The sequence below is a fragment of the Ranitomeya imitator genome, chromosome 3 (genome assembly GCF_032444005.1).
Source record: "Ranitomeya imitator isolate aRanImi1 chromosome 3, aRanImi1.pri, whole genome shotgun sequence".
NCBI lineage: Eukaryota > Metazoa > Chordata > Amphibia > Anura > Dendrobatidae > Ranitomeya > Ranitomeya imitator.
The window spans coordinates 570,129,910-570,153,149 of NC_091284.1; positions in this window are offsets into that span (position 1 = coordinate 570,129,910).

Sequence of the window (23,240 nt, forward strand, 5' to 3'; positions counted from 1 at the left end):
GGATTCTGCACCAATTGTGAAAGATAATTTTTCCTGGTTATTAGCAGAAACCAGTTGCCTTTATGGGTTTCACAGGTTTCTGTTTCCCAGTTAATATCCGGGTAGTTAAAGTCCCCCATAACCAGGACCTCATTATGGGTTGCAGCTTCATCTATCTGCTTTAGAAGTAGACTTTCCATGATTTCTGTTATATTTGGGGGTTTGTAACAGACCCCAATGAGAATTTTGTTACCATTTTTCCCTCCATGAATTTCGACCCATATGGACTCGACATCCTCATTCCCTTCGCTAATATCCTCCCTTAAAGTGGACTTTAGACAAGACTTTACATAGAGACAAACCCCTCCTCCTCTCCGATTTTTACGATCCTTTCTAAACAGACTGTAACTCTGTAAGTTAACTGCCCAGTCATAGCTTTCATCTAACCATGTCTCGGTTATTCCCACTATGTCAAAGTTACCTGTAGATATTTCTGCTTCTAGTTCTTCCATCTTGTTTGTCAGGCTTCTGGCGCTTGCGAGGATGCAGTTTAGAGGATTTTGTTTTGTTCCAATCTCCTCGCTGTGGATTGTTTTAGAAATGTTCTTACCTCCCTTCTGAGTATGTTTTCCTGGGTCTTCTTTGTTCGAGTCTAATGTTTTTCTTCCTGTCCCCTCTTCTTCTAGTTTAATGCCCTCCTGATGAGTCTAGCGAGTCTTCTGGCGAATGTGTGTTTCCCAGGTTTGTTGAGGTGTAGTCCGTCTCTGGCGAGGAGTCCATCGTACAAGTAATTCACACCGTGGTCCAGGAATCCGAATCCTTGCTGTCTGCACCATCGTCTTAGCCAGTTGTTCGCATCAAGGATCCTGCTCCATCTCCTGGTGCCATGCCCGTCTACTGGAAGGATGAGAGGGTCTGTAGTAATAGGGAATGGTCCATTGTGTCAAAGGCAGAGGACAGGTCCAGGTGGAGGGGGATAGAGTAGTGTCGCTTGCATTTGGTGGTTAATAGGTCATTGGTGACCTTAGTTAGGGCAGTTTCAGTGGAGTGGTGTGACTGAAAGCCTGATTGTAAGTGGTCGAAAAGGGAGCAGGAAGATAGATGGGAGGACAGTTCAAGATGGACGTGTTGTTCCAGTAGTTTTGAGGCATAGGGGAGAAGTGATATAGGCGATAGCTAGATACAGAGGAAGGGTCAAGAGAGGGCTTTTTGAGGATAGGTGGGATTGAGGCATGTTTAAATCTTGAGGGGAAAAAAACAGTTGTTAGTGATAGGTTGAAGAGATGGGTTAGAGTTGGGATGAAGACTGTGGCGAGGTTTGGGATGAAGTGGGAAGGGATCGGGTCAAGTGCACAGAAGGTGAGATGCAATCTTGAGAGTAGAGTGGAGAGTCGATCTTCTGTAATAGTGGAGGAGTTGGTTTTGGAGGTGGAGGGCTGGGTAGTTGGGAGGAAGGGCTCTGAGGGTTGTCGACTAAAACTGTCTCTGATGTTCTCAATCTTCTGCTTGAAAAATGAAGCAAAGTCTTCAGCTGAGATGAGTGGGGAGGGAGGAGGTGCTGTGGGATGGAGGAGGGAGTTGAAGGTGTTGAATAACTGTTTAGGGTTCTGAGACAGGGAGGATATGAGAGATGAGAAGTAGGTTTGTTTAGCTGTGGCGAGTGTGTTCTTGAAAGTAGTGAGGGACTGTTTGAATGCGATAAAGTGCTCACTGGAGTGGGATCTTTTCCATCTCCGCTCTGCAGCCCTGGAAGCTCGCCTCAGTTCTTTGGTCAGGCTGGTGTGCCAGGGCTGTCTGTTGATTTTGCGAAGTTTGGTATGTGTGAGAGGGGCAAGAGATTCCAAAGCTGCAGCTATTGTGGTGTTATAGAGAGTGGCAGAGTCATCTGCAGTGTGTAGGGAACTTATGTCTGTGAGAGGGAGGAGGGATTCAGAGAGTGAATGTAGATCAAGGTGTTTAAGATTTCTGCGAGGGTGTACAAGTTTGTGGGGTGGGGATTGTATACAAAGAGTGGAGAGAGAAGAGAATGTGAGTAGATTGTGGTCAGAAAGAGGAAGAGGTGAGTCAGAGAGTTTAGATAGGGAGCAGAGGCAGGTGAAGATGAGGTCCAATGTGTGACCATCTTTGTGAGTGGCTGCAGAAGACCATTGAGTGAGGCCGAAGGAGGAAGTGAGAGATAGTTGGAGCGCCAGACACAGGGCCACGCGTTTCAGTACCGGGCCTCTCTGGTTCGGTTCTGAGGCTGTCATGGTGGCTAGACCCGGTCCGCGACCCTGCTAAGGGGCGTCCAATGAAAGTAAATCAGTCTGTTAGGGGTTCGTGACGCCACCTGTGGTGTTCGGTCAGGGTTACCGACGCTGCTATGGGGTCCACTGGGGTGATGGAATAGCAGCTGGATGGTATACCTTCCCACAGGTGAAGTATGTCCCCAGGGCTTCCCAGTAAGGTGGATGGTGATGGTGTGAGGTACAGTCAATAATGAGGACACAAGGTTGCAGTCTCTTTACCTCTTTACTGAAGGCTTCAGGATCCTCAATCCAGAGTACGTTTAACAGGGCTCTCAGAGACCAGCCGGTCCGATGGGCACATCCAGAGTTTCCTTCGCAGATGGAAATCGTTGCCTACCACTAGCGCCTCTGTGTTGTAGTCCTACCCTGCTGAGCATTCGTAATAGTCCTCACAACTGCTGTTCTCGTTCGTTCGTTCTCTACAGCTCTCTCTCGTTCTTTGGTTCCAGATGTTACTAGTTTCTAACGTCCCCCAGGTATGTTATGGCTAGGACACCACCCGTGTGAAGGGAAGGCTTGGAGGTCTTCCGTGACCCTAGGGACCCCCTCTCCCAATGTTGCCCCCTATGTCTTTGTAGGTGTAGTAACGTAGACAGCCAACCTATGATTAACTGTCCAGCGGAGTTTGAAGTAAAGCCTGAAGTCAGTTACTCCTACGGTGTTCCGGCCATCGACTACGTGCCTCAGTAAGATGTTGCCTTTCTCTCTCTCGGCACGACTCTTACTGGCTCTCCTTTGTGCTTGATCTCGTTTACACAGTTCCACAATATCCTTCCCTTTGTGCCTCTTTCTTAGGATACCGCCGCAGGGTGTGCAGGCGCGGTTCCGTTACGTTCTGTTCTGTTCGCTAGGCACCTGCCAGGTTCCCACGCCTGACAGGTGCCCCCCTGTGCCTTCTCCCTGCAACACCCCCTGCCACGGGATGTTGCCTGAATCCAACCCAGTCAGCTTCTGGCAAACTTCCTCCCCAGCCCCTAGTTTTACCAGTGTTAGGAGTGGCCCAATAAATAAAGCCTTTTTCTCCCCCTAGTGGCCGGAGTGTGAAGTGTAATGTGTTCTGGTGATACCTGGTCAGGAGAACTCCTTAGTGCCATCAGACGTACCGCTATTCCCCTTAGCGGCAGAGTGCCATACTGCAACGACCAGGTCTCTGGGGCGCTGCACTCCCCCCCCCCCCCCCCGGTTAAATCCAGTACTCCTGGACTGGGAAGAAGAACAACAATATAATACAGCAAAAGACATACAAATTTTTGAAATGCTTAGAACAAGTAAATAGAAAAGGTGCTTCCCTTTATGGGAGGTATGGACACTTGAACTATACAAACAAGAAAACAGGATTAAATACTTTTAAATAACATTTTTAACTATAAATAACTCTCAGTACCCAGCCGGGTATTCTACTAAGTGCAAACTCTGAACAATAAGCTAACTTTTACTTTAAGGGCGTATATACGCTGAACCCACTAAAGGCCTACTATAAAATACTATAACAACCTTTCAACTTTCTTTCCGTTCCAACTTTCCCAATGCAGGACCGCCTAGCTCCTTGGCTGGGCCTACTGCCATTGTGCCGACCATCTTTCTACATCTCTCAGGAGGACTCTCTCTCTAACCCCTACGGGTTCACTTCAAGCTTTCCTGTCCTCAATCTTTATTAACATTATCAAACTTTCTAAATTATAACATTATTAACGTTCAACTTTTATTAAAGCCATCATGTAAACATTCCCTTTAAGAGGGACCCAAGTCTCTAGTGCAGATTCTCTCTCTGTCTGCCAGTCCACCGAAAGCAAGACCTTCTGCGTCATATCTTGAAGCTTCATCTTCGCAAAGTCTTCTCTCGCTTGTAAAACCAGTAGGGAGCACCTTTCAGAAGGTGCAAACTACTGTATATACAAAAACAGTTTTGAATCATTCACCGTCCATGATCCGGCAGTCTTTGGAAACAATGATGAACTTCGTGCAAAAGTATAAAAAGAAATAGAAAACAATAGGGATCCCGGGTAAACAAAGGGACCCCTTTAAGAAATAACCCTGGTCGGGTTTAAAGTAGCAGCAACAGCAGGAAACAGTTAACTATATACATATTCGGATCTTCGAGGTTTATTTCTGTAACTCAGGGAGTAGCACCGGTCGGAGTAGCCCAGCTGGATACTGGCGGCTACCAGGTGCTACATAAGGGGCTCCCTCACTCCAGATGGGGGTCTTATGGCTTTGCATATCTCTTTTCTCATCCGATGCGGTATCAATGTCACTAATCGGTTCTTCAGGTATAATCTGGGTTCGAATGTCACTTTTGGTAGTAGGTTCAGTAGCGGCAATAATGCCCACTGTGGTAGTAGTATCAGGATTCGTCAGTTCAGAGTTAATCTTAGGCTACGCAGCAGCGCCAACTGCTGCCACGACTATCAGTGGGTCTTCTGTCACTGGGGCAGGGTCGGCGTTCTTACCTGCCACCACGGTGTCCTCAGGGTCGGCCTGCTCCATCTCCACTGGGATCTGGAACGCCGACTGCGGGGCCTTGCGCTGTGACGTCGTCATCTCTGTTTGCAGTATCTCGCTTTTCAGCACGGCCTTGCGTTCTGGCTTCGGAGCGCTGGAACTTCTTTCTCGCTCCGGACCAGATGAGGCTGCCGAAAGATGTCTGGTGAGGCCCCCGGTGATGATCTCCTTCCACCCGGCCTCAGTGCTCAGCTGCATCCGCCGGAGTTGATCGCTGAGCTCGTCCACTCCGGCCTGCCGGAAGTCAGGACCAACAGGTGACGCCTGGCTGCGGTATCTCTCTGGGTAGCTGGGGGAGTCCTCTGCTCCGACCCCACGCTCCGATCCCGGTCGGCTGGCCATGGCGTCTCCCACGTGGTTCACTTCTTCTCCCTCCTTGTCCTTTTCCCGCTCTCTCCTTCGTGGGTGGTTTCGTTTTCTTTGTCTCCGCCCTCCACTGAGGATCAGGAGGCGGATCTCGGCTGCTGATGGACACGTCCTCAAAGTACAGAAATATTTAGACTGGGCGGCCATTACTTTTTCGCGCTCTTCAGCTTGCTCACGCCCACTTCCATGCCCTTCTTCTTCTCCTGCGCTCCTCGTGGCGCGGCAATGGCGGCAGTTTTGGCGGGAATCTTGCGACAGATAGCAATACACAGTCTTTGCAATAAATCACAGTTCAAACATGTTTCAATCACAGTTCCAAGGCACACATGACCCAATTCTTCAGGCTTAAGTACAATCCTGTTCGTGACGCCAAGTTGGAGCGCCCCCAGACACAGGGCCACGCGTTTCGGTACCGGGCCTCTCTGGTTCGGTTCTGAGGCTGTCACGGTGGCTAGACCCAGTCCGCGACCCTGCTAAGGGGCATCCAATGAAAGTAGTAAAGCAGTCTGTCAGGGGTTCGTGACGCCACCTGTGGTGTTCGGTCAGGGTGACCGACGCTGCTATGGGGTCCACTGGGGTGATGGAATGGCAGCTGGATGGTATACCTTCCCAAAGGTGAAGTATGTCCCCAGGGCTTCCCAGTAAGGTGGATGGTGATGGTGTGAGGTACAGTCAATAATGAGGACACAAGGTTGCAGTCTCTTTACCTCTTTACTGAAGGCTTCAGGATCCTCAATCCAGAGTACGTTTAACAGGGCTCTCAGAGACCGGCCGGTCCGATGGGCACATCCAGAGTTTCCTTCGCAGATGGAAATCGTTGCCTACCACTAGCGCCTGTGTGTTGTAGTCCTACCCTGCTGAGCATTCGGAATAGTCCTCACAACTGCTGTTCTCGTTCGTTCGTTCTCTACAGCTCTCTCTCGTTCTTTGGTTCCAGATGTTACTAGTTTCTAACGTCCCCCAGGTATGTTATGGCTAGGACACCACCCGTGTGACAGGAAGGCTTGGAGGTCTTCTGGGACCCTAGAGATGCCCCTCTCCAAATGTTGCCCCCTATGTCTTCGTAGGTGTAGTAAGGTAGACAGCCAACCTATGATTAACTGTCCAGCGGAGTTTGAAGTAAGGCCTGAAGTCAGTTATTCCTACAGTGTTCAGGCCACCGACTACGCGCCTCAGTAAGATGTTGCCTCTCTCTCTCGGCACGACTCTTACTGGCTCTCCTTTGTGCTTGATCTCGTTTACACGGTTCCACAATATCCTTCGCTTCGTGTCTCTTCCTTAGGATACCGCCGCAGGGTGTGCAGGCGTGGTTCCGTTACGTTCTGTTCTGTTCGCTAGGCACCTGCCAGGTTCCCACGCCTGACAGGGGCCCCCCTGTGCTTTCTTCCTGCAACACCCCCTGCCACGGGATGTTGCCTGAATCCAACCCAGTCAGCTTCTGACTAACTTCCTCCCCAGACCCTAGTTTTACCAGTGTGAAGAGTGGCCCAATAAATAAAGCCTTTTTCTCCCTCTAGTGGCCGGAGTGTGAAGTGTAATGTGTTCTGGTGATACCTGGTCAGGAGAACTCCTTAGTGCCATCAGACGTACCGCTATTCCCCTTAGCGGCAGAGTGCCATACTGCAATGACCAGGTCTCTGGGGCGCTGCATAGAAGTTTAGTGGCAGCTGAGAGGGAAGTGTCAATGGGGATGTTGAAGTCGCCCATGATGATAGTGGGGATGTCAGCAGAAGGGAAATTAAGTAGCCAGGTGGTGAAGTGGTCAAAGAAGGTGGTGGCTGGCCCTGGGGCAGTAAATGACAGCCAGTTGGAGGTTGGTGGGGGCATAGATGCGCACAGAGTGCACCTCAAAGGAAGGGAGGGTAACAAAGGGTGGCAGTGGGATTGAGGTGAAGGAACAGTTATCTGACAGGAGAAAACTCCTCCGCCATGCTTGCTACTGCGGCGGGGTGTGTGAGAAAGTTGGAAGCCACTATACGAAAGTGCAGCAGGAGAGGCTGTGTCAGAAGGGGTGAGCCATGTTTCGGTGATGGCGAGGAAGGAATGTTTGGTAGTAACAAAAAGATTGTAGATGTAGGAAAGCTTGTTGCAGACAGAGCGAGCGTTCCACAGAGCTCCTGTTAGTGGGACTAGGGAAGTGGGGGCTGGGTGAATGGGTATAAGGTTAGAGAAGTTACAGAAATTTGTGTAAGAGCATGTATGGGAGGTAGAACTGACTGTGGGGATGTGGTGAGGAGGACCAGGATTTGGAGAGATGTCACCAGCAGTGAGAAGGAGCAGAGAAAGTGTTAGCAGGTGGCAGCAGGAGAGGGCATGAGGTGGCTGTCTGTGCATGGAGACAGAGGATTGTATGTTAAGGAACAGTTCTGAGGAGGAGATGAGATGGATGGGGAGGATTGAAGAGGAGATGAACAGTTCTTTACTAGGAGTAGGGATTAGGGGAGTTGGAAGAAAGGGAAGAATTATAGGGGTGAAAGTGAAAACAAACAGAAACATTGTCTACAGTGACTGTGTCCAGTTACCTTCAGTTTCCTTCTGGTTCAATTCTGGTTTTAATTCTAAATTAATCTTCACACTTCTAGGACACACTTATAGGAATCACACAGCAGGCTAAAGTCATTGTAGACCTGTACTATGCAATATGTGTACAAATAAGTGCATTCAGGTATGCAATCCACTCTGTATGCCCCCTACAAGATCATTATTAAATATGTTAAAAAGTAGAGGGCCCAATACTGACCTCTGTGGTACCCCACTGCTAACCGCGACCCAGTCCGAGTGTGATCCATTAATAAATACCCTTTGTTTCCTATCCCTGAGCCTGCTCTTAACCCACTTACACATATTTTCCCCTATCCCCATTATTCTCATTTTACGAATCAACCTTTTGTGTGGCACCGTATCAAAAGCTTTTGAAAAGTCCATATAAACTACGTCCACTGGGTTCCCTTGGTCCAGTCCTGAAGTTACCTTTTCATAGAAACTGAACAGATTAGTCTGACAGGAACAGTCCTTAGCAAACCTATGCTGATATTGGGTCATGAGTAGTGTGTAAGTACTCGGAGATTTAGCTTTCAGCACCGCAGCTGAATGATTTACATCTGTTAGCCAGCATAAGTACATGTGGGGGTTGCCAGGTTGCTAGGGAATCCCCACATGTCATCAAGCTGGCTAACAGATGTAAATCATTCAGCTGCGGCGATGAAAATTAAATCTCCGAGTACTTACAAATACTCGGAGGACACCCGAGCATGCTGGGAAATCTCGAGTACCGAGTATATTCGCTCATCGCTAATTAAAATTAGTGATGAGCGAGTGTACTCGTTGCTCGGGTTTTCCCAAGCACGCTCAAGTGACCTCCGAGTATTTGTAATTGCTCGGAGATGTAGTTTTCATCCCCTCAGTTGCATGATTTACGGTTTCCAGATACGCTGAATACATGTGGGAATTCCCTAACAAACAGGCATTCCTCACATGTATTCACTATTCACTATTTAAAATGCTCCACACAATTCTTCCGGTTTCAGCTTTACACAGAATAATAATTTGAGTAATGAAACATGCTCTAAATATATGCTGCTAGTTTGAAAATCTTTCCCACACATCCCTTTATAAATGGAAATTCTACATAATACCTATTAGCATAATCCATATACTGTTCATATACGCAACACCCCAGTAAGTGGGCGGAACGCCTGGGTACAAAATCTGCATCTGAGTTTGAAACCACTTGCCCTTTCCCTGTGTTATGTCCTTCCCTATCTGCTACCTAGGAAGGAGGTGCTGATGCCTCCTGTCCACAAACTGCAGTTGCCCAGCACAAGAGTCAGCAACCACATCCTGTTGATTGTCACAGAGCAGCGTTCAGTTGTCCCTTGTCAGCATATATATCTGTTCACAAATTGTTAGTTAGATGGGGCATACACATAAATTACATTGTCCAGTGATGGACAAAGACCATTGCTGACTTTTCCATGCTCCTAAATGAGACTTGTGTGTCTTTATTAAACTGTTGCTGCCCTTACATTTCCATGGGCTGGGTTAATACTCTCCACAGACCTATTCAGGCCGCAGCTTTACACATATTGGAACATGGTCATTGCCATGCTATTGACTTTACTTGAGCTCGATAGCACTGCTTGTCAGCTAAGTAATACACTCCACAGACCTCAACACGTTATGGGACATGTGCTGTAATTACTCCATTGTTGCTCAAAACCATGCAAAATATACATTCTGTCTGGATGGGTAGTTTCCAGAAGAACTGTGTAGGCTTGAGGAGATTGGTCAATGGCACTCCAGTCTCTTTCCCTTGAGGAGGCTGCTTCAAAGTAAAATGAGGCTTGTACATGTTCCTGACATGGGTCTCAGGCCTGACAGTCTGAGCACAATACAGGCCTTCACTTGCATAAGTGTATTCAGAATTTAATTCTAATGCTTTTAGTGTCTGGTAGAATCCAATTTGCTGACATTGATCATACAGCTCACCCAACTCCTTTATTATATTCACCTTACAGCGGCCTCAGCCGCTATGACAGTGGCTCCATTGGGATCTGGTGGCCAAAATGAACTGTGGAGCTCACAAAACCCAGGTTTCATGGCATCACTGAAAATGTGGCTGTGGATGTGGTGGTGGTGGTGGTGGCTGGCGAAGTCAAACATTCAAATGGGCATATTTGAACTGGCATTGCAAAAGGATGGGGAATATGTATTGCACTATCTTGCTAACTATTTGGAATGAGAGAGAGACCTCCCAAATGTAGGAGTGATAGCTCTCTCAAATGTATGATACAGGACCAGCTGAGGGCCCTTCCCAAACTCAGGTTTCATGGCACCTGCTGGAACTCTGAAAATAGTAAGCGAGGGCCGCAAAATGACATGGCGGTGGAACTGGTGGTGGTGGTAGCAGGCGATGCCAAAACTTCAAATGGGTATGTTTTAGCTGGCATTGTAAATTGAGTTCCATAGAGATGAGCAGACCTGAGAAGATTGAAATTTGCCAAATTGAGTAGATTTAACTGGAAAATTTAATTTACAATAAATTGGAAGTCCCTTGTTATGCTCTGGGGTCTGAAGAGATTTCAGGGCATAATAATTATGAGTAGGGTTGAGCGAAACGGGTCGTTCATTTTCAAAAGTCGCCGACTTTTGGCAAAGTCGGGTTTCATGAAACCCGATCCGACCCCTGTGCGGGGTCGGCCATGCGGTACGCGACTTTCGCGCCAAAGTCACGTTTCAATGACGCGAAAAGCGCCATTTCTCAGCCAATGAAGTTAAACGCAGAGTGTGGGCAGCGTGATGACATAGGTCCTGGTCCCCACCATCTTAGAGAAGGGCATTGCAGTGATTGGCTTGCTGTCTGCGGCGTCACAGGGGCTATAAAGGGGAGTTCCCGCCGACCGCCATGTTACTGCTGCTGATCTGAGCTTAGGGAGAGGTTGCTGCCGCTTCGTCAGAAGCAGGGATAGCGTTAGGCAGGGTCCATTAACCACCAAACCGCTTGTGCTGTAGCGATTTCCACTGCCCAACACCACCTTCGGTGTGCAGGGACAGTGGAAGCTACATTTTTTTTTTTTCCCCTCAGCGCTGTAGCTCATTGGGCTGCCCTAGAAGGCTCCCTGATAGCTGCATTGCTGTGTGTACGCCGCTGTGCAAACCAACTGCTTTTTTCAAAGCACAAATCCTCTTGTTCCTTCCTTTCTGCACAGCTATCTTTTTGGTTTGTACACACTTTTTATTTAATTTGTGCATCAGTCCACTCCTTATTGCTGCCTGCCATACCTGGCTGAGATTACCGCAGGGAGATAGTAATTGAACGACACTCCCTGTTTTGTTTTGTTTTTTTGTGGGAGATTAAGATTGACATTTCTGCTAGAGTGCCGTCCCTGTCTGTGTCATCTCTCACTCAGTGGGCCATAGAAAGCCTATTTATTTTTTTGCTTGATTTGGGTTATAAAATCTACCTGAAAAAATCACTACATCAATCAGTGGGAGAAAAATATTGGCCTCAGGGCTTGTGTGCCACTCTTGACTCCTGTGTGCATCATCACTCACTCAGTGGGCCATAGAAAGCCTATTTATTTTTTTGCTTGATTTTGGTTCTAAAATCTACCTGAAAAAATCACTACATCAATCAGTGGGAGAAAAATATTGGCCTCAGGGCTTGTGTGCCACTCCTGACTCCTGTGTGCATCATCACTCACTCAGTGGGCCATAGAAAGCCCTTTTTTTTTTTTTTTTTGCTTTATTTGGGTTCTAAATTCTACCTGAAAAAATCAATAAATCAATCAGTGGGAGATTAATATTGGCCTTTGGGCTTGTGTGCCAGTCCTAAGCGTGCCATCTCTCTCTCTCAGATAGTGGGCCATAGAAAGCCTATTTATTTTATTTTTTTTTATTGGGTTTATAAATTTTCCCTGGAAAAAAAAAAAAAAAGTGGGAGATTAATATTGGCCTCTGGGCTTGTGTGCCAGTCCTGAGCGTGCCATCTCTCTCACAAATAGTGGGCCATAGAAAGCCTATTTATTTATTTTTTTGGGGTTTTATAAATTCTCCCTTAAAAAAAAAAGGGAGATTAATATTGGCCTTTGGGCTTGTGTGCCAGTCCTAAGCGTGCCATCTCTCTCTGTCTCTCAGATAGTGGGCCATAGAAAGCCTATTTATTATTTTTTTTATTGGGTTTATAAATTTTCCCTGGAACAAAAAAAACAAAGTGGGAGATAAATATTGGCCTCTGGGCTTGTGTGCCACTCCTGACTCCTGTGTGCGTCATCTCTCACTCAGTGGGCCATAGAAAGCCTTTTTTTGTTTTATTTGTTTTCTAAATTCTCCCTGAAAAAATCATTTTATTTTCTTTGGTTTCTAAATTCCTCCTGAAAAAATCATTTTATTCTATTTTTTTTTTTTCCTAAAGTCTCCCTGAAAAAAAAAAAAAAAAAAAAACAAATCAGTGGGAGATTAATATTGCCCTTTCTGCTTGTGTGCCAGTCTTGACTCCTGGGTGTGCCATCTCTCTCTCTCTCTCCAATTGTGGGCCATAGAAAGCCTATTATTTTTTTAGCTTGATTTGGGTTCCAAAATCTACCTGAAAAAATCACTACATCAATCAGTGGGAGATAAATATTGGCCTCTGGGCTTGTGTGCCACTCCTGACTCCTGTGTGCGTCATCTCTCACTCAGTGGGCCATAGAAAGCCTTTTTTTGTTTTATTTGTTTTCTAAATTCTCCCTGAAAAAATCATTTTATTTTCTTTGGTTTCTAAATTCTTCCTGAAAAAATCATTTTATTCTATTTTTTTTTTTCCTAAAGTCTCCCTGAAAAAAAAAACAAAAAAAAAACAAATCAGTGGGAGATTAATATTGCCCTTTCTGCTTGTGTGCCAGTCTTGACTCCTGGGTGTGCCATCTCTCTCTCTCTCTCCAATTGTGGGCCATAGAAAGCCTATTATTTTTTTAGCTTGATTTGGGTTCCAAAATCTACCTGAAAAAATCACTACATCAATCAGTGGGAGATAAATATTGGCCTCTGGGCTTGTGTGCCACTCCTGACTCCTGTGTGCGTCATCTCTCACTCAGTGGGCCATAGAAAGCCTTTTTTTGTTTTATTTGTTTTCTAAATTCTCCCTGAAAAAATCATTTTATTTTATTTGGTTTCTAAATTCTTCCTGAAAAAATCATTTTATTCTATTATTTTTTTTTCCTAAAGTCTCCCTTAAAAAAAAAAAAAAATCAAATCAGTGGGAGATTAATATTTACATTTGTGCTTCAGTGACAGTCCTGCGTGTGTGGCATCTCTCTCATTTGTTGCCACCAACAACAGAGTGTGTAACATTGTGCCTGATTTTCGTTGTGGTCTCACTCACCTGTAAAGGGGTAGCTAAATCATACTGAAGTTATAGCTCACCGTGTAATTTGTGTGACAGCAACAAATACAATTAGTTTGTTTACGTTTTTAAAACAATGAGGAAGTATGGTGGAAGAGGTCGTGGCCGGGGGCGTTCATTGTCAGCTGGTAATGAGGGTAGTGGTAGTGGTGGAGCATCAGCTGGTCGTGGGAAAAAAAATATTGCACCTAAGTCTGGAGCTGTGGAGCCAGGTTCGTCGTCTGGCTACACAAGGCCTCGAACGCTCCCTTTTCTGGGAGTAGGAAAACCGCTTTTAAAGCCGGAGCAGCAAGAGCAAGTTTTGGCTTATCTTGCTGACTCAGCCTCTAGCTCTTTTGCCTCCTCTCGTGAAACTGGTAAATGTCAAAGCAGCGCGTCGTTAGTGGATGTTCACGGTCAGGGACAAGTCGCTTCCTTGTCCTCTTCAGCAAAAACAACAACAGAGAAGAATGCAGCAGGCGACACAACGGGTTACTCCATGGAGCTCTTTACACATACCGTCCCTGGCTTAGAAAGTGAAGCAGTTAACAGTCCATGCCCATTACAAGTTGAATCTGACATGGAGTGCACTGATGCACAGCCACAGCCAGACTACTATGCTGGTCCTTTGACTCAGACCACAACATTGCCCTCGCAGGGTGCTGATCAAGAATCAGACCCTGATGAGACTATGTTGCCCCATCACGAATGCTATACCACCGACCGACACGGTGACACAGACGAAGTTGCACACGAGCTACAAGAAGAGGTAATAGATGACCCAGTTCTTGACCCCGATTGGCAACCATTGGGGGAACAGGGTGCAGGCGGCAGCAGTTCTGAAGCGGAGGAGGAGGGGCCGCAGCAGGCATCAACATCGCAACAGGTTCCATCTGCCGGGCCCGTATCTTGCCCAAAACGCGTGGCAAAGCCAAAACCTGTTGGAGGACAGCGTGGCCATCCGGTTAAAGCTCAGTCTGCAATGCCTGAAAAGGTACCGATGCTAGAAAGAGTGCAGTCTGGCATTTTTTTAAACAACATCCAATTGATCAGCGCAAAGTCATCTGTCAAAAATGTTCAACTACCTTAAGCAGAGGACAGAATCTGAAAAGTCTCAATACAAGTTGCATGCATAGACATTTAACCACCATGCATTTGCAAGCCTGGACTAACTACCAAACGTCCCTTAAGGTTGTAGCACCCTCGGCCAATGAAGCTAGTCAGCAACGCAACATCCCTTCCGGCAGTGTAGGGTCACCATTTTCCGCACCACCTGCAGTATCTGTGCAGGTTTCTTTGCCAGGCCAAAGCAGTCAGGGTCAGGGAATCACCAGTTTCGTAGTAGGAAACACTGCATCTAGGGCACCGGTGGCAATAATACCATCTCCCACCGTCTCTCAGTCTGCCATGTCCACCGGCACCCCCGCTAGTTCCACGATCTCCAGCTCTCCAGTCCAGCTCACCCTACATGAGACTATGGTTAGAAAAAGGAAGTACTTAGCCTCGCATCTGCGTACACAGGGTTTGAACGCACACATAGCTAGACTAATCTCGTTAGAGATGATGCCCTACTGGTTAGTTGAAAGCGAAGCTTTCAAAGCCCTGATGGACTACGCTGTACCACGCTACGAGCTACCCAGTCGACACTTTTTTTCCAGAAAAGCCATCCCAGCCCTCCACCAGCATGTTAAAGAGCGCATCGTCCATGCACTCAGGCAATCTGTGAGCACAAAGGTGCACCTGACAACAGATGCATGGACCAGTAGGCATGGCCAGGGACGTTACGTGTCCATCACGGCACACTGGGTAAATGTGGTGGATGCAGGGTCCACAGGGGACAGCAAGTTTGGGACAGTTCTGCCTAGCCCACGGTCTAGGAAACAATTGGCTGTAGCCGTTCGCATCCCCTGGCTGGCTAGCCGCACAGCCAGCTCTTCCCTCTCCTAGTGTATCCTCACCCACCCCCTGCAGACTGTGAGCCCTCGCGGGCAGGGTCCTCCCTCCTTATGTACTCGTGTGCCTTGTTATCTGCTCATGTTTAATGTATTTGTCTATATTTGCCCGTATTCACATGTAAAGCGCCATGGAATAAATGGCGCTATAAAAATGTATAATAATAATAATAATAATCCCCTCCTCCTCCTCTTCGTCCTCCTGCAGAAGCGAGAGCTCGTCCACAGACCGCAGTCGCACAACCACTCCATCCGCAGCTGCCACTGTTGCACACCAGGTCTCCCATTATGGGGCAGCTACTGGCAAACGTCAGCAGGCTGTATTGGCTATGAAGTGTTTGGGCGACAACAGACACACCGCGGAAGTTCTGTCCGAGTTCTTGCAGAAAGAAACGCAGTCGTGACTGGGCACAGTAGATCTTGAGGCAGGCAAGGTAGTGAGTGATAACGGAAGGAATTTCATGGCTGCCATCTCCCTTTCCCAACTGAAACACATTCCTTGCCTGGCTCACACCTTAAACCTGGTGGTGCAGTGCTTCCTGAAAAGTTATCCGGGGTTATCCGACTTGCTCCTCAAAGTGCGTGGACTTTGCTCACATATCCGCCGTTCGCCCGTACACTCCAGCCGTATGTAGACCTATCAGCGTTCTTTGAACCTTCCCCAGCATCGCCTAATCATAGACGTTGCAACAAGGTGGAACTCAACACTGCACATGCTTCAGAGACTGTGTGAACAGAGGCGGGCTGTTATGTTTTTGTGGGAGGATACACATACACGGGCAGGCAGTAGGATGGCAGACATGGAGTTGTCAGGTGTGCAGTGGTCGAAGATTCAAGACATGTGTCAAGTCCTTCAGTGTTTTGAGGAATGCACACGGCTGGTTAGTGCAGACAACGCCATAATAAGCATGAGCATCCCCCTAATGCGTCTGCTGATGCAAAGTTTGACGCACATAAAGGATCAGGCGTCTGCAGCTGAGGAAGAGGAAAGCCTTGATGACAGTCAGCCATTGTCTGGCCAGGGCAGTGTACAGGACGAGGTAACGGGCGAAGAGGAGGAGGAGGACGAGGAGGATGATGGGGATGATTATATTTTTAATGAGGAAGCTTTTCCGGGGCCACTGGAAATTGGTGGCGCGGCAAGGCCGGGTTCTGGTTTTTTGAGGGACACAAGTGACGTGGATTTGCCTGAAACTGCCCCTCAACCAAGCACAACCGCAGATTTGAGAACTGGAACGTTGGCCCACATGGCGGATTATGCCTTACGTATCCTCAAAAGGGACACACACATAACTAAAATGATGAATGATGACGATTACTGGTTGGCCTGCCTCCTTGATCCTCGCTATAAAGGCAAATTGCAAAATATAATGCCACATGAGAACTTGGAACTAATATTAGCAGCCAAACAATCAACTCTTGTTGACCGTTTGCTTCTGGCATTCCCTGCACACAGTGCCCGTGATCGTTCTCACACGAGCTGCAGGGGCCAGCAGACCAGAGGAGTTAGAGGGGCAGAAATCAGAAGTGGCGTTGGCCAGAGGGGTTTTCTGACCAGGTTGTGGAGTGATTTTGCTATGACCGCAGACAGGACAGGTACTGCAGCATCAATTCAAAACGACAGGAGACAACATTTGTCCAGTATGGTTACAAACTATTTTTCATCCCTTATCGATGTTCTCCCTCAACCGTCATTCCCATTTGATTACTGGGCATCAAAATTAGACACCTGGCCAGAATTGGCAGAATATGCATTGCAGGAGCTTGCTTGCCCGGCAGCTAGTGTCCTATCAGAAAGAGTATTCAGTGCTGCAGGTTCAATACTAACAGAAAAAAGGACTCGTCTGGCTACCCAAAATGTAGATGATCTAACCTTCATTAAAATGAACCACAACTGGATTTCGAAATCTTTTGCCCCACCTTGCCCGGCTGACACCTAGCTTTCCTATGAAAAGGTCTTGCCTGTGGACTATTCTGAATGCCTTTTCCAATCTCGTAATTTTCTGCACCTGATTGTCCAGCATACGACATGTTTACACCTCACTAAATGGCCAAACTCCCCACACGGGGCCGTGGTATCGACACTTGGCGACAGCACCCGTGAGAGTGCAGTTTGTCTGAAGAGGTGGGTGAGCCCGCTTTTGGTCGACGGCACTGCCACTGGGTCCCTCCTAGTACAATAAAGTGTCTCTGGCGGTGGTGGTGCGCACCCAACATCAGACACACCGTTGTAATATGAGGGGCCCTGGGCCTGTTCCGCCGGCCACAAGACAGTTTCCCCCCACCCCAGCTCAAACAGTGCTCTACCACTTGCAAAATTATCTCACAGCTCCACCAATGTTTAGTCTATGCGCTGACATCCTTCAATGCCTGCCACTGACAATACCATTGTATTGACATTTTTGTTATGTTAGGCCTTCGATGCCTGTCTGTGGTCACTCCTTCCACTAGGCTTCCACTGACCACACCACTGCTGCCCGTGTACCCCTGTAACCAATTTAAAATTGCCTACAGCCATGTGTTATTATTTTAGGCCTTCGATGCCTGTCTGCGGTCACTCCTTCCACTAGGCCTCCACTGACCACACCACTGCTGCCCGTGTACCCCTGGAACCAATTTAAAATTGCCTACAGCCATGTGTTATTATTTTAGGCCTTCGATGCCTGTCTGCGGTCACTCCTTCCACTAGGCCTCCACTGACCACACCACTGCTGCCCGTGTACCCCTGGAACCAATTTAAAATTGCCTACAGCCATGTGTTATTATTTTAGGCCTTCGATGCCTGTCTGCGGTGACTCCTTCCACTAGGCCTCCACTGACCACACCACTGCTGCCCGTGTACCCCTGGAACCAATTTAAAATTGCCTACAGCCATGTGTTATTATTTTAGGCCTTCGATGCCTGTCTGCGGTCACTCCTTCCACTAGGCTTCCACTGACCACACCACTGCTGCCCGTGTACCCCTGGAACCAATTTAAAATTGCCTACAGCCATGTGTTATTATTTTAGGCCTTCGATGCCTGTCTGCGGTCACTCCTTCCACTAGGCCTCCACTGACCACACCACTGCTGCCCGTGTACCCCTGTAACCAATTTAAAATTGCCTACAGCCATGTGTTATTATTTTAGGCCTTCGATGCCTGTCTGCGGTGACTCCTTCCACTAGGCCTCCACTGACCACACCACTGCTGCCCGTGTACCCCTGGAACAAATTTAAAATTGCCTACAGCCATGTGTTATTATTTTAGGCCTTCGATGCCTGTCTGCGGTCACTCCTTCCACTAGGCCTCCACTGACCACACCACTGCTGCCCGTGTACCCCTGGAACCAATTTAAAATTGCCTACAGCCATGTGTTATTATTTTAGGCCTTCGATGCCTGTCTGCGGTCACTCCTTCCACTAGGCCTCCACTGACCACACCACTGCTGCCCGTGTACCCCTGGAACCAATTTAAAATTGCCTACAGCCATGTGTTATTATTTTAGGCCTTCGATGCCTGTCTGCGGTCACTCCTTCCACTAGGCCTCCACTGACCACACCACTGCTGCCCGTGTACCCCTGGAACCAATTTAAAATTGCCTACAGCCATGTGTTATTATTTTAGGCCTTCGATGCCTGTCTGTGGTCACTCCTTCCACTAGGCCTCCACTGACCACACCACTGCTGCCCGTGTACCCCTGGAAACAATTTAAAATTGTCTACAGCCATGTGTTATTATTTTAGGCCTTCGATGCCTGTCTGCGGTCACTCCTTCCACTAGGCCTCCACTGACCACACCACTGCTGCCCGTGTACCCCTGTAACCAATTTAAAATTGCCTACAGCCATGTGTTATTATTTTAGGCCTTCGATGCCTGTCTGCGGTCACTCCTTCCACTAGGCCTCCACTGACCACACCACTGCTGCCCGTGTACCCCTGTAACCAATTTAAAATTGCCTACAGCCATGTGTTATTATTTTAGGCCTTCGATGCCTGTCTGCGGTGACTCCTTCCACTAGGCCTCCACTGACCACACCACTGCTGCCCGTGTACCCCTGGAACCAATTTAAAATTGCCTACAGCCATGTGTTATTATTTTAGGCCTTCGATGCCTGTCTGCGGTCACTCCTTCCACTAGGCCTCCACTGACCACACCACTGCTGCCCGTGTACCCCTGGAACCAATTTAAAATTGCCTACAGCCATGTGTTATTATTTTAGGCCTTCGATGCCTGTCTGCGGTCACTCCTTCCACTAGGCCTCCACTGACCACACCACTGCTGCCCGTGTACCCCTGGAACCAATTTAAAATTGCCTACAGCCATGTGTTATTATTTTAGGCCTTCGATGCCTGTCTGCGGTCACTCCTTCCACTAGGCCTCCACTGACCACACCACTGCTGCCCGTGTACCCCTGGAACCAACATCAGAACATATAAAAATAAGTATTTTGCTTATAAAAAAGAAAATACTGGAGAGATATCAAATGCAGACATTTTAACATTAAAAACAAACACATACAACAAAAATCTGGTACAGTACTAAAAATGGCCACCAGCTACAATAACTTTCTCCTGCAAGTAGTTAACTGAAAGGTTTTTTCAATTTTAAACACGGATATGGCATCCACCGAGTGTTGTCCTGTCGCGTCTTCTTTATATTATTGCCAAGAAGATGCAAAACAATGAAAATAATAAAATCATTATTTACCAAAAAAATAGAGTAAGTCAAAACCACATTTCAAATAAACATTCATTACAAATAAAGAAGCAGGGCGCGTCCGAGGGTGAGTATATACCTAATAAGAATATAATCACCCTCGGACGCGCCCTGCTTCTTTCCGACAGCCTTCCTTCCTAAGAATCAGCCCTTCCGTGGTGTAGAGAGAGGGTTTGTTACACTCCAAGGTGTTCCCCAGGTTGCCTTTCCTGAGCTTCGATCTTCCGGCTCTCGTTTAGTAGTTGTTGGAAACTACGCTGCATTGGGCCTACAAATTGGGTTTGGGGTGTAGAGAGATGGTGTGTTCCACTCCAAGGTGTTCCCCAGGTTGCCTTTCCTGAGCTTCGATCTTCCGGCTCTCGTTTAGTAGTTGTTGGAAACTACGCTGCATTAGGCCTACAAATTGGGTATGGGGTGTAGAGAGATGGTGTGTTCCACTGTAGAGAGATGGTGTGTTCCACTCCAAGGTGTTCCCCAGGTTTCCTCTCCATTGCTTCGATCTTCCGGCTCTCGTTTAGTAGTTGTTGGAAACTACGCTGCATTAGGCCTACAAATTGGGTATGGGGTGTAGAGAGATGGTGTGTTACACTCCAAGGTGTTCCCCAGGTTTCCTCTCCATTGCTTCGATCTTCCGGCTCTCGTTTAGTAGTTGTTGGAAACTACGCTGCATTAGGCCTACATATTGGGTATGGGGTGTAGAGAGATGGTGTGTTACACTCCAAGGTGTTCCCCAGGTTTCCTCTCCATTGCTTCGATCTTCCGGCTCTCGTTTAATAGTTGTTGGAAACTACGCTACATTGGGCCTACAAATTGGGTATGGGGTGTAGAGAGATGGTGTGTTCCACTCCAAGGTGTTCTCCAGGTTGCCTTTCCTGAGCTTCGATCTTCCGGCTCTCGTTTAGTAGTTGTTGGAAACTACGCTGCATTAGGCCTACAAATTGGGTATGGGGTGTAGAGAGATGGTGTGTTACACTCCAAGGTGTTCCCCAGGTTTCCTCTCCATTGCTTCGATCTTCCGGCTCTCGTTTAATAGTTGTTGGAAACTACGCTGCATTGGGCCTACAAATTGGGTATGGGGTGTAGAGAGATGGTGTGTTCCACTCCAAGGTGTTCTCCAGGTTGCCTTTCCTGAGCTTCGATCTTCCGGCTCTCGTTTAGTAGTTGTTGGAAACTACGCTGCATTAGGCCTACAAATTGGGTATGGGGTGTAGAGAGATGGTGTGTTCCACTGTAGAGAGATGGTGTGTTCCACTCCAAGGTGTTCCCCAGGTTTCCTCGCCAATGCTTCGATCATCATGCTCTCGTTTAGTAGTTGTTGGAAACTACGCTGCATTAGGCCTACAAATTGGGTATGGGGTGTAGAGAGATGGTGTGTTCCACTCCAAGGTGTTCTCCAGGTTGCCTTTCCTGAACTTCTATCTTCAGGCTCTCATTAAATTGTGGTTAAACGGAACAACTGCATTTGGCGTACTAGTTGGTTTGGGGCCTACTATCGGTGTCTGCCGCTCCTTGCTGTTCTCCTGGTTTCCTGTCCTGAAATTCCGTTTTCAGGCGCTCGTTAAGTAGTTGTTAATGTTAGACTGCATTTGGCCTACTAGTTGGGTTGGGGCCTACTATCGGTGTCTGCCACTCCTTGCTGTTCTCCTCCACTGAACAAAGCTGTGCCGCCTGTTTACTACTGTTGCCAATTTTGAACTGCATTTCGAATACTTACTGATTTGGGCCTACTCTCTGTGTCAGCCTCTCATTCCAGTTGTCCTCCACTGCAATGCCCCCTGATTAGTCCTGTGTTACCAATTTTGAACTGCATTTAGCCCACTTTATTCTTTGGGCCTATATCTGTGTTTCCTCCTCATCCTGCCCATTGCCCAGCCAGTGATAGATGAGTCTGCTGGTACATTGACCCATAACGCAACATTTCCCGTGCACGCTACACTGCAAGATTGTGACCCTGCTGAAAGTCAGGTCCCCCTTCCCGCATACCATAGCACCTTACACGGGGACAAACAGGAAGGTGCAGATGAAAGTGCAGGTTCCTTCATCAGGTGGGGGGAGGAATACTAGTTGGCGACGTCACTGGCACAGGGCCTCTCATGGTACGCAAAAGTGTTGCTGCCGGTGGGAGGCGCCCCCGCCGTGCAAACACACCGCTGTACTTTGAGGGGCCCTGTGCCAGTGCCAATGCCAACGAGTGGGCCCCCCCTACTTGCTCAGGTTCACAGCACTTGCAAAGTTGAAATACTTACCTCTCCCTGCTCCACTGCCGTGACGTGGTCCAGATTTCCTGGGCCCACTAATTACTTGAACCAGCCCTACCCACCACAACTTTAGCCAAATGACCCCCAATTTCAAATGCCTTCCAATTATTATAAGGTAAATTACGCTTGACAAGCTTCATTAAGAAGAATGGATGGTTTTGACATTAAAATGGGCACTCTAGGTGTTTTCCTGGCCCCCACTCACTGCCGACTATGCTGCCCCATTGACTTGCATTGGGTTTCGTGTTTCGGTCGATCCCGACTTTACGTCATAATCGGCCGATTTCACTCGACCCGACTTTTGAGATAGTCGGGTTTCGCGAAACCCGGCTCGACTCTAAAAAGGTCAAGGTCGCTCAACTCTAATTATGAGGTTTTTAGGAAAAAACAACTAACCCTCTGTTTTTTGCTCTCCCCAATACAGTCAATGGCACAACTTTAACAGTGCCCCACGCTGCATCTTCATGCTAGGCTAGGACTTTCTGCTGCCCTAAATTATTTTGCATTTCTGCAAGGTTTTTCCAGGTCTAATACAGCCAAAATTGCCAGCCCAGAGTGATCAAAAAAATAAAGCAGCACAAGTTGTCAAAAGATTGTAATCACGACACCATTGCGACCTTTAAATGTGTATGCACAGAGACATAACGGACTAATCACTGTGATATTACAATGCATGTTCTAGGCCAGAACTTCTCAAGCCCAGTCACTGCTGATAGTCCCAGCCTAGATAGAGCACTCAGTGGCAATAAGAAGATACACCCACGAGGTGGCTGGAGAGCTAAGCCCTGAGGTGAGTATTTGATTTGTATAAACCTTTTGTTTTCCCTTTACATTTCAGCAAAATTGAGGGAAGCTAATTACAATTTGGAGAGGACAGATTTGAGGTGAGATACTGAGGTGGGCGTACTCTTCCCTGATGATTGCAAATGGGTAAGCATGGATCTTTGAAATTGTGAGGTGTTATATATGTTGCCACACATGAATAATATACTCTGACTCACGCTACAGAGGATCTATAGGACATCTCATAGATTGGTATGGATCCATGCTTATGGCTGAAAGATGTATTGCAAGGTCCCCTCCCTAACTTGGCTACCATCATGTCTCCTCCTTGCTACCTTCTGATATTTACATAGTGCATACAGCACTAATATGCAGATTTGTGATATTTTTTGTATTGATGTAATTAATACAAATTTATGTATTTTTATATTTAATTATGTTGTTGTGGATGTTTTTTGTTATGATCAGGTGGCCTTGGAGCAGCATGAAATGACCTTCGCTTGAGCAGTGGTAACTTTACTGACCGCAAACCCTAATCCTATCACCGCACCTAGA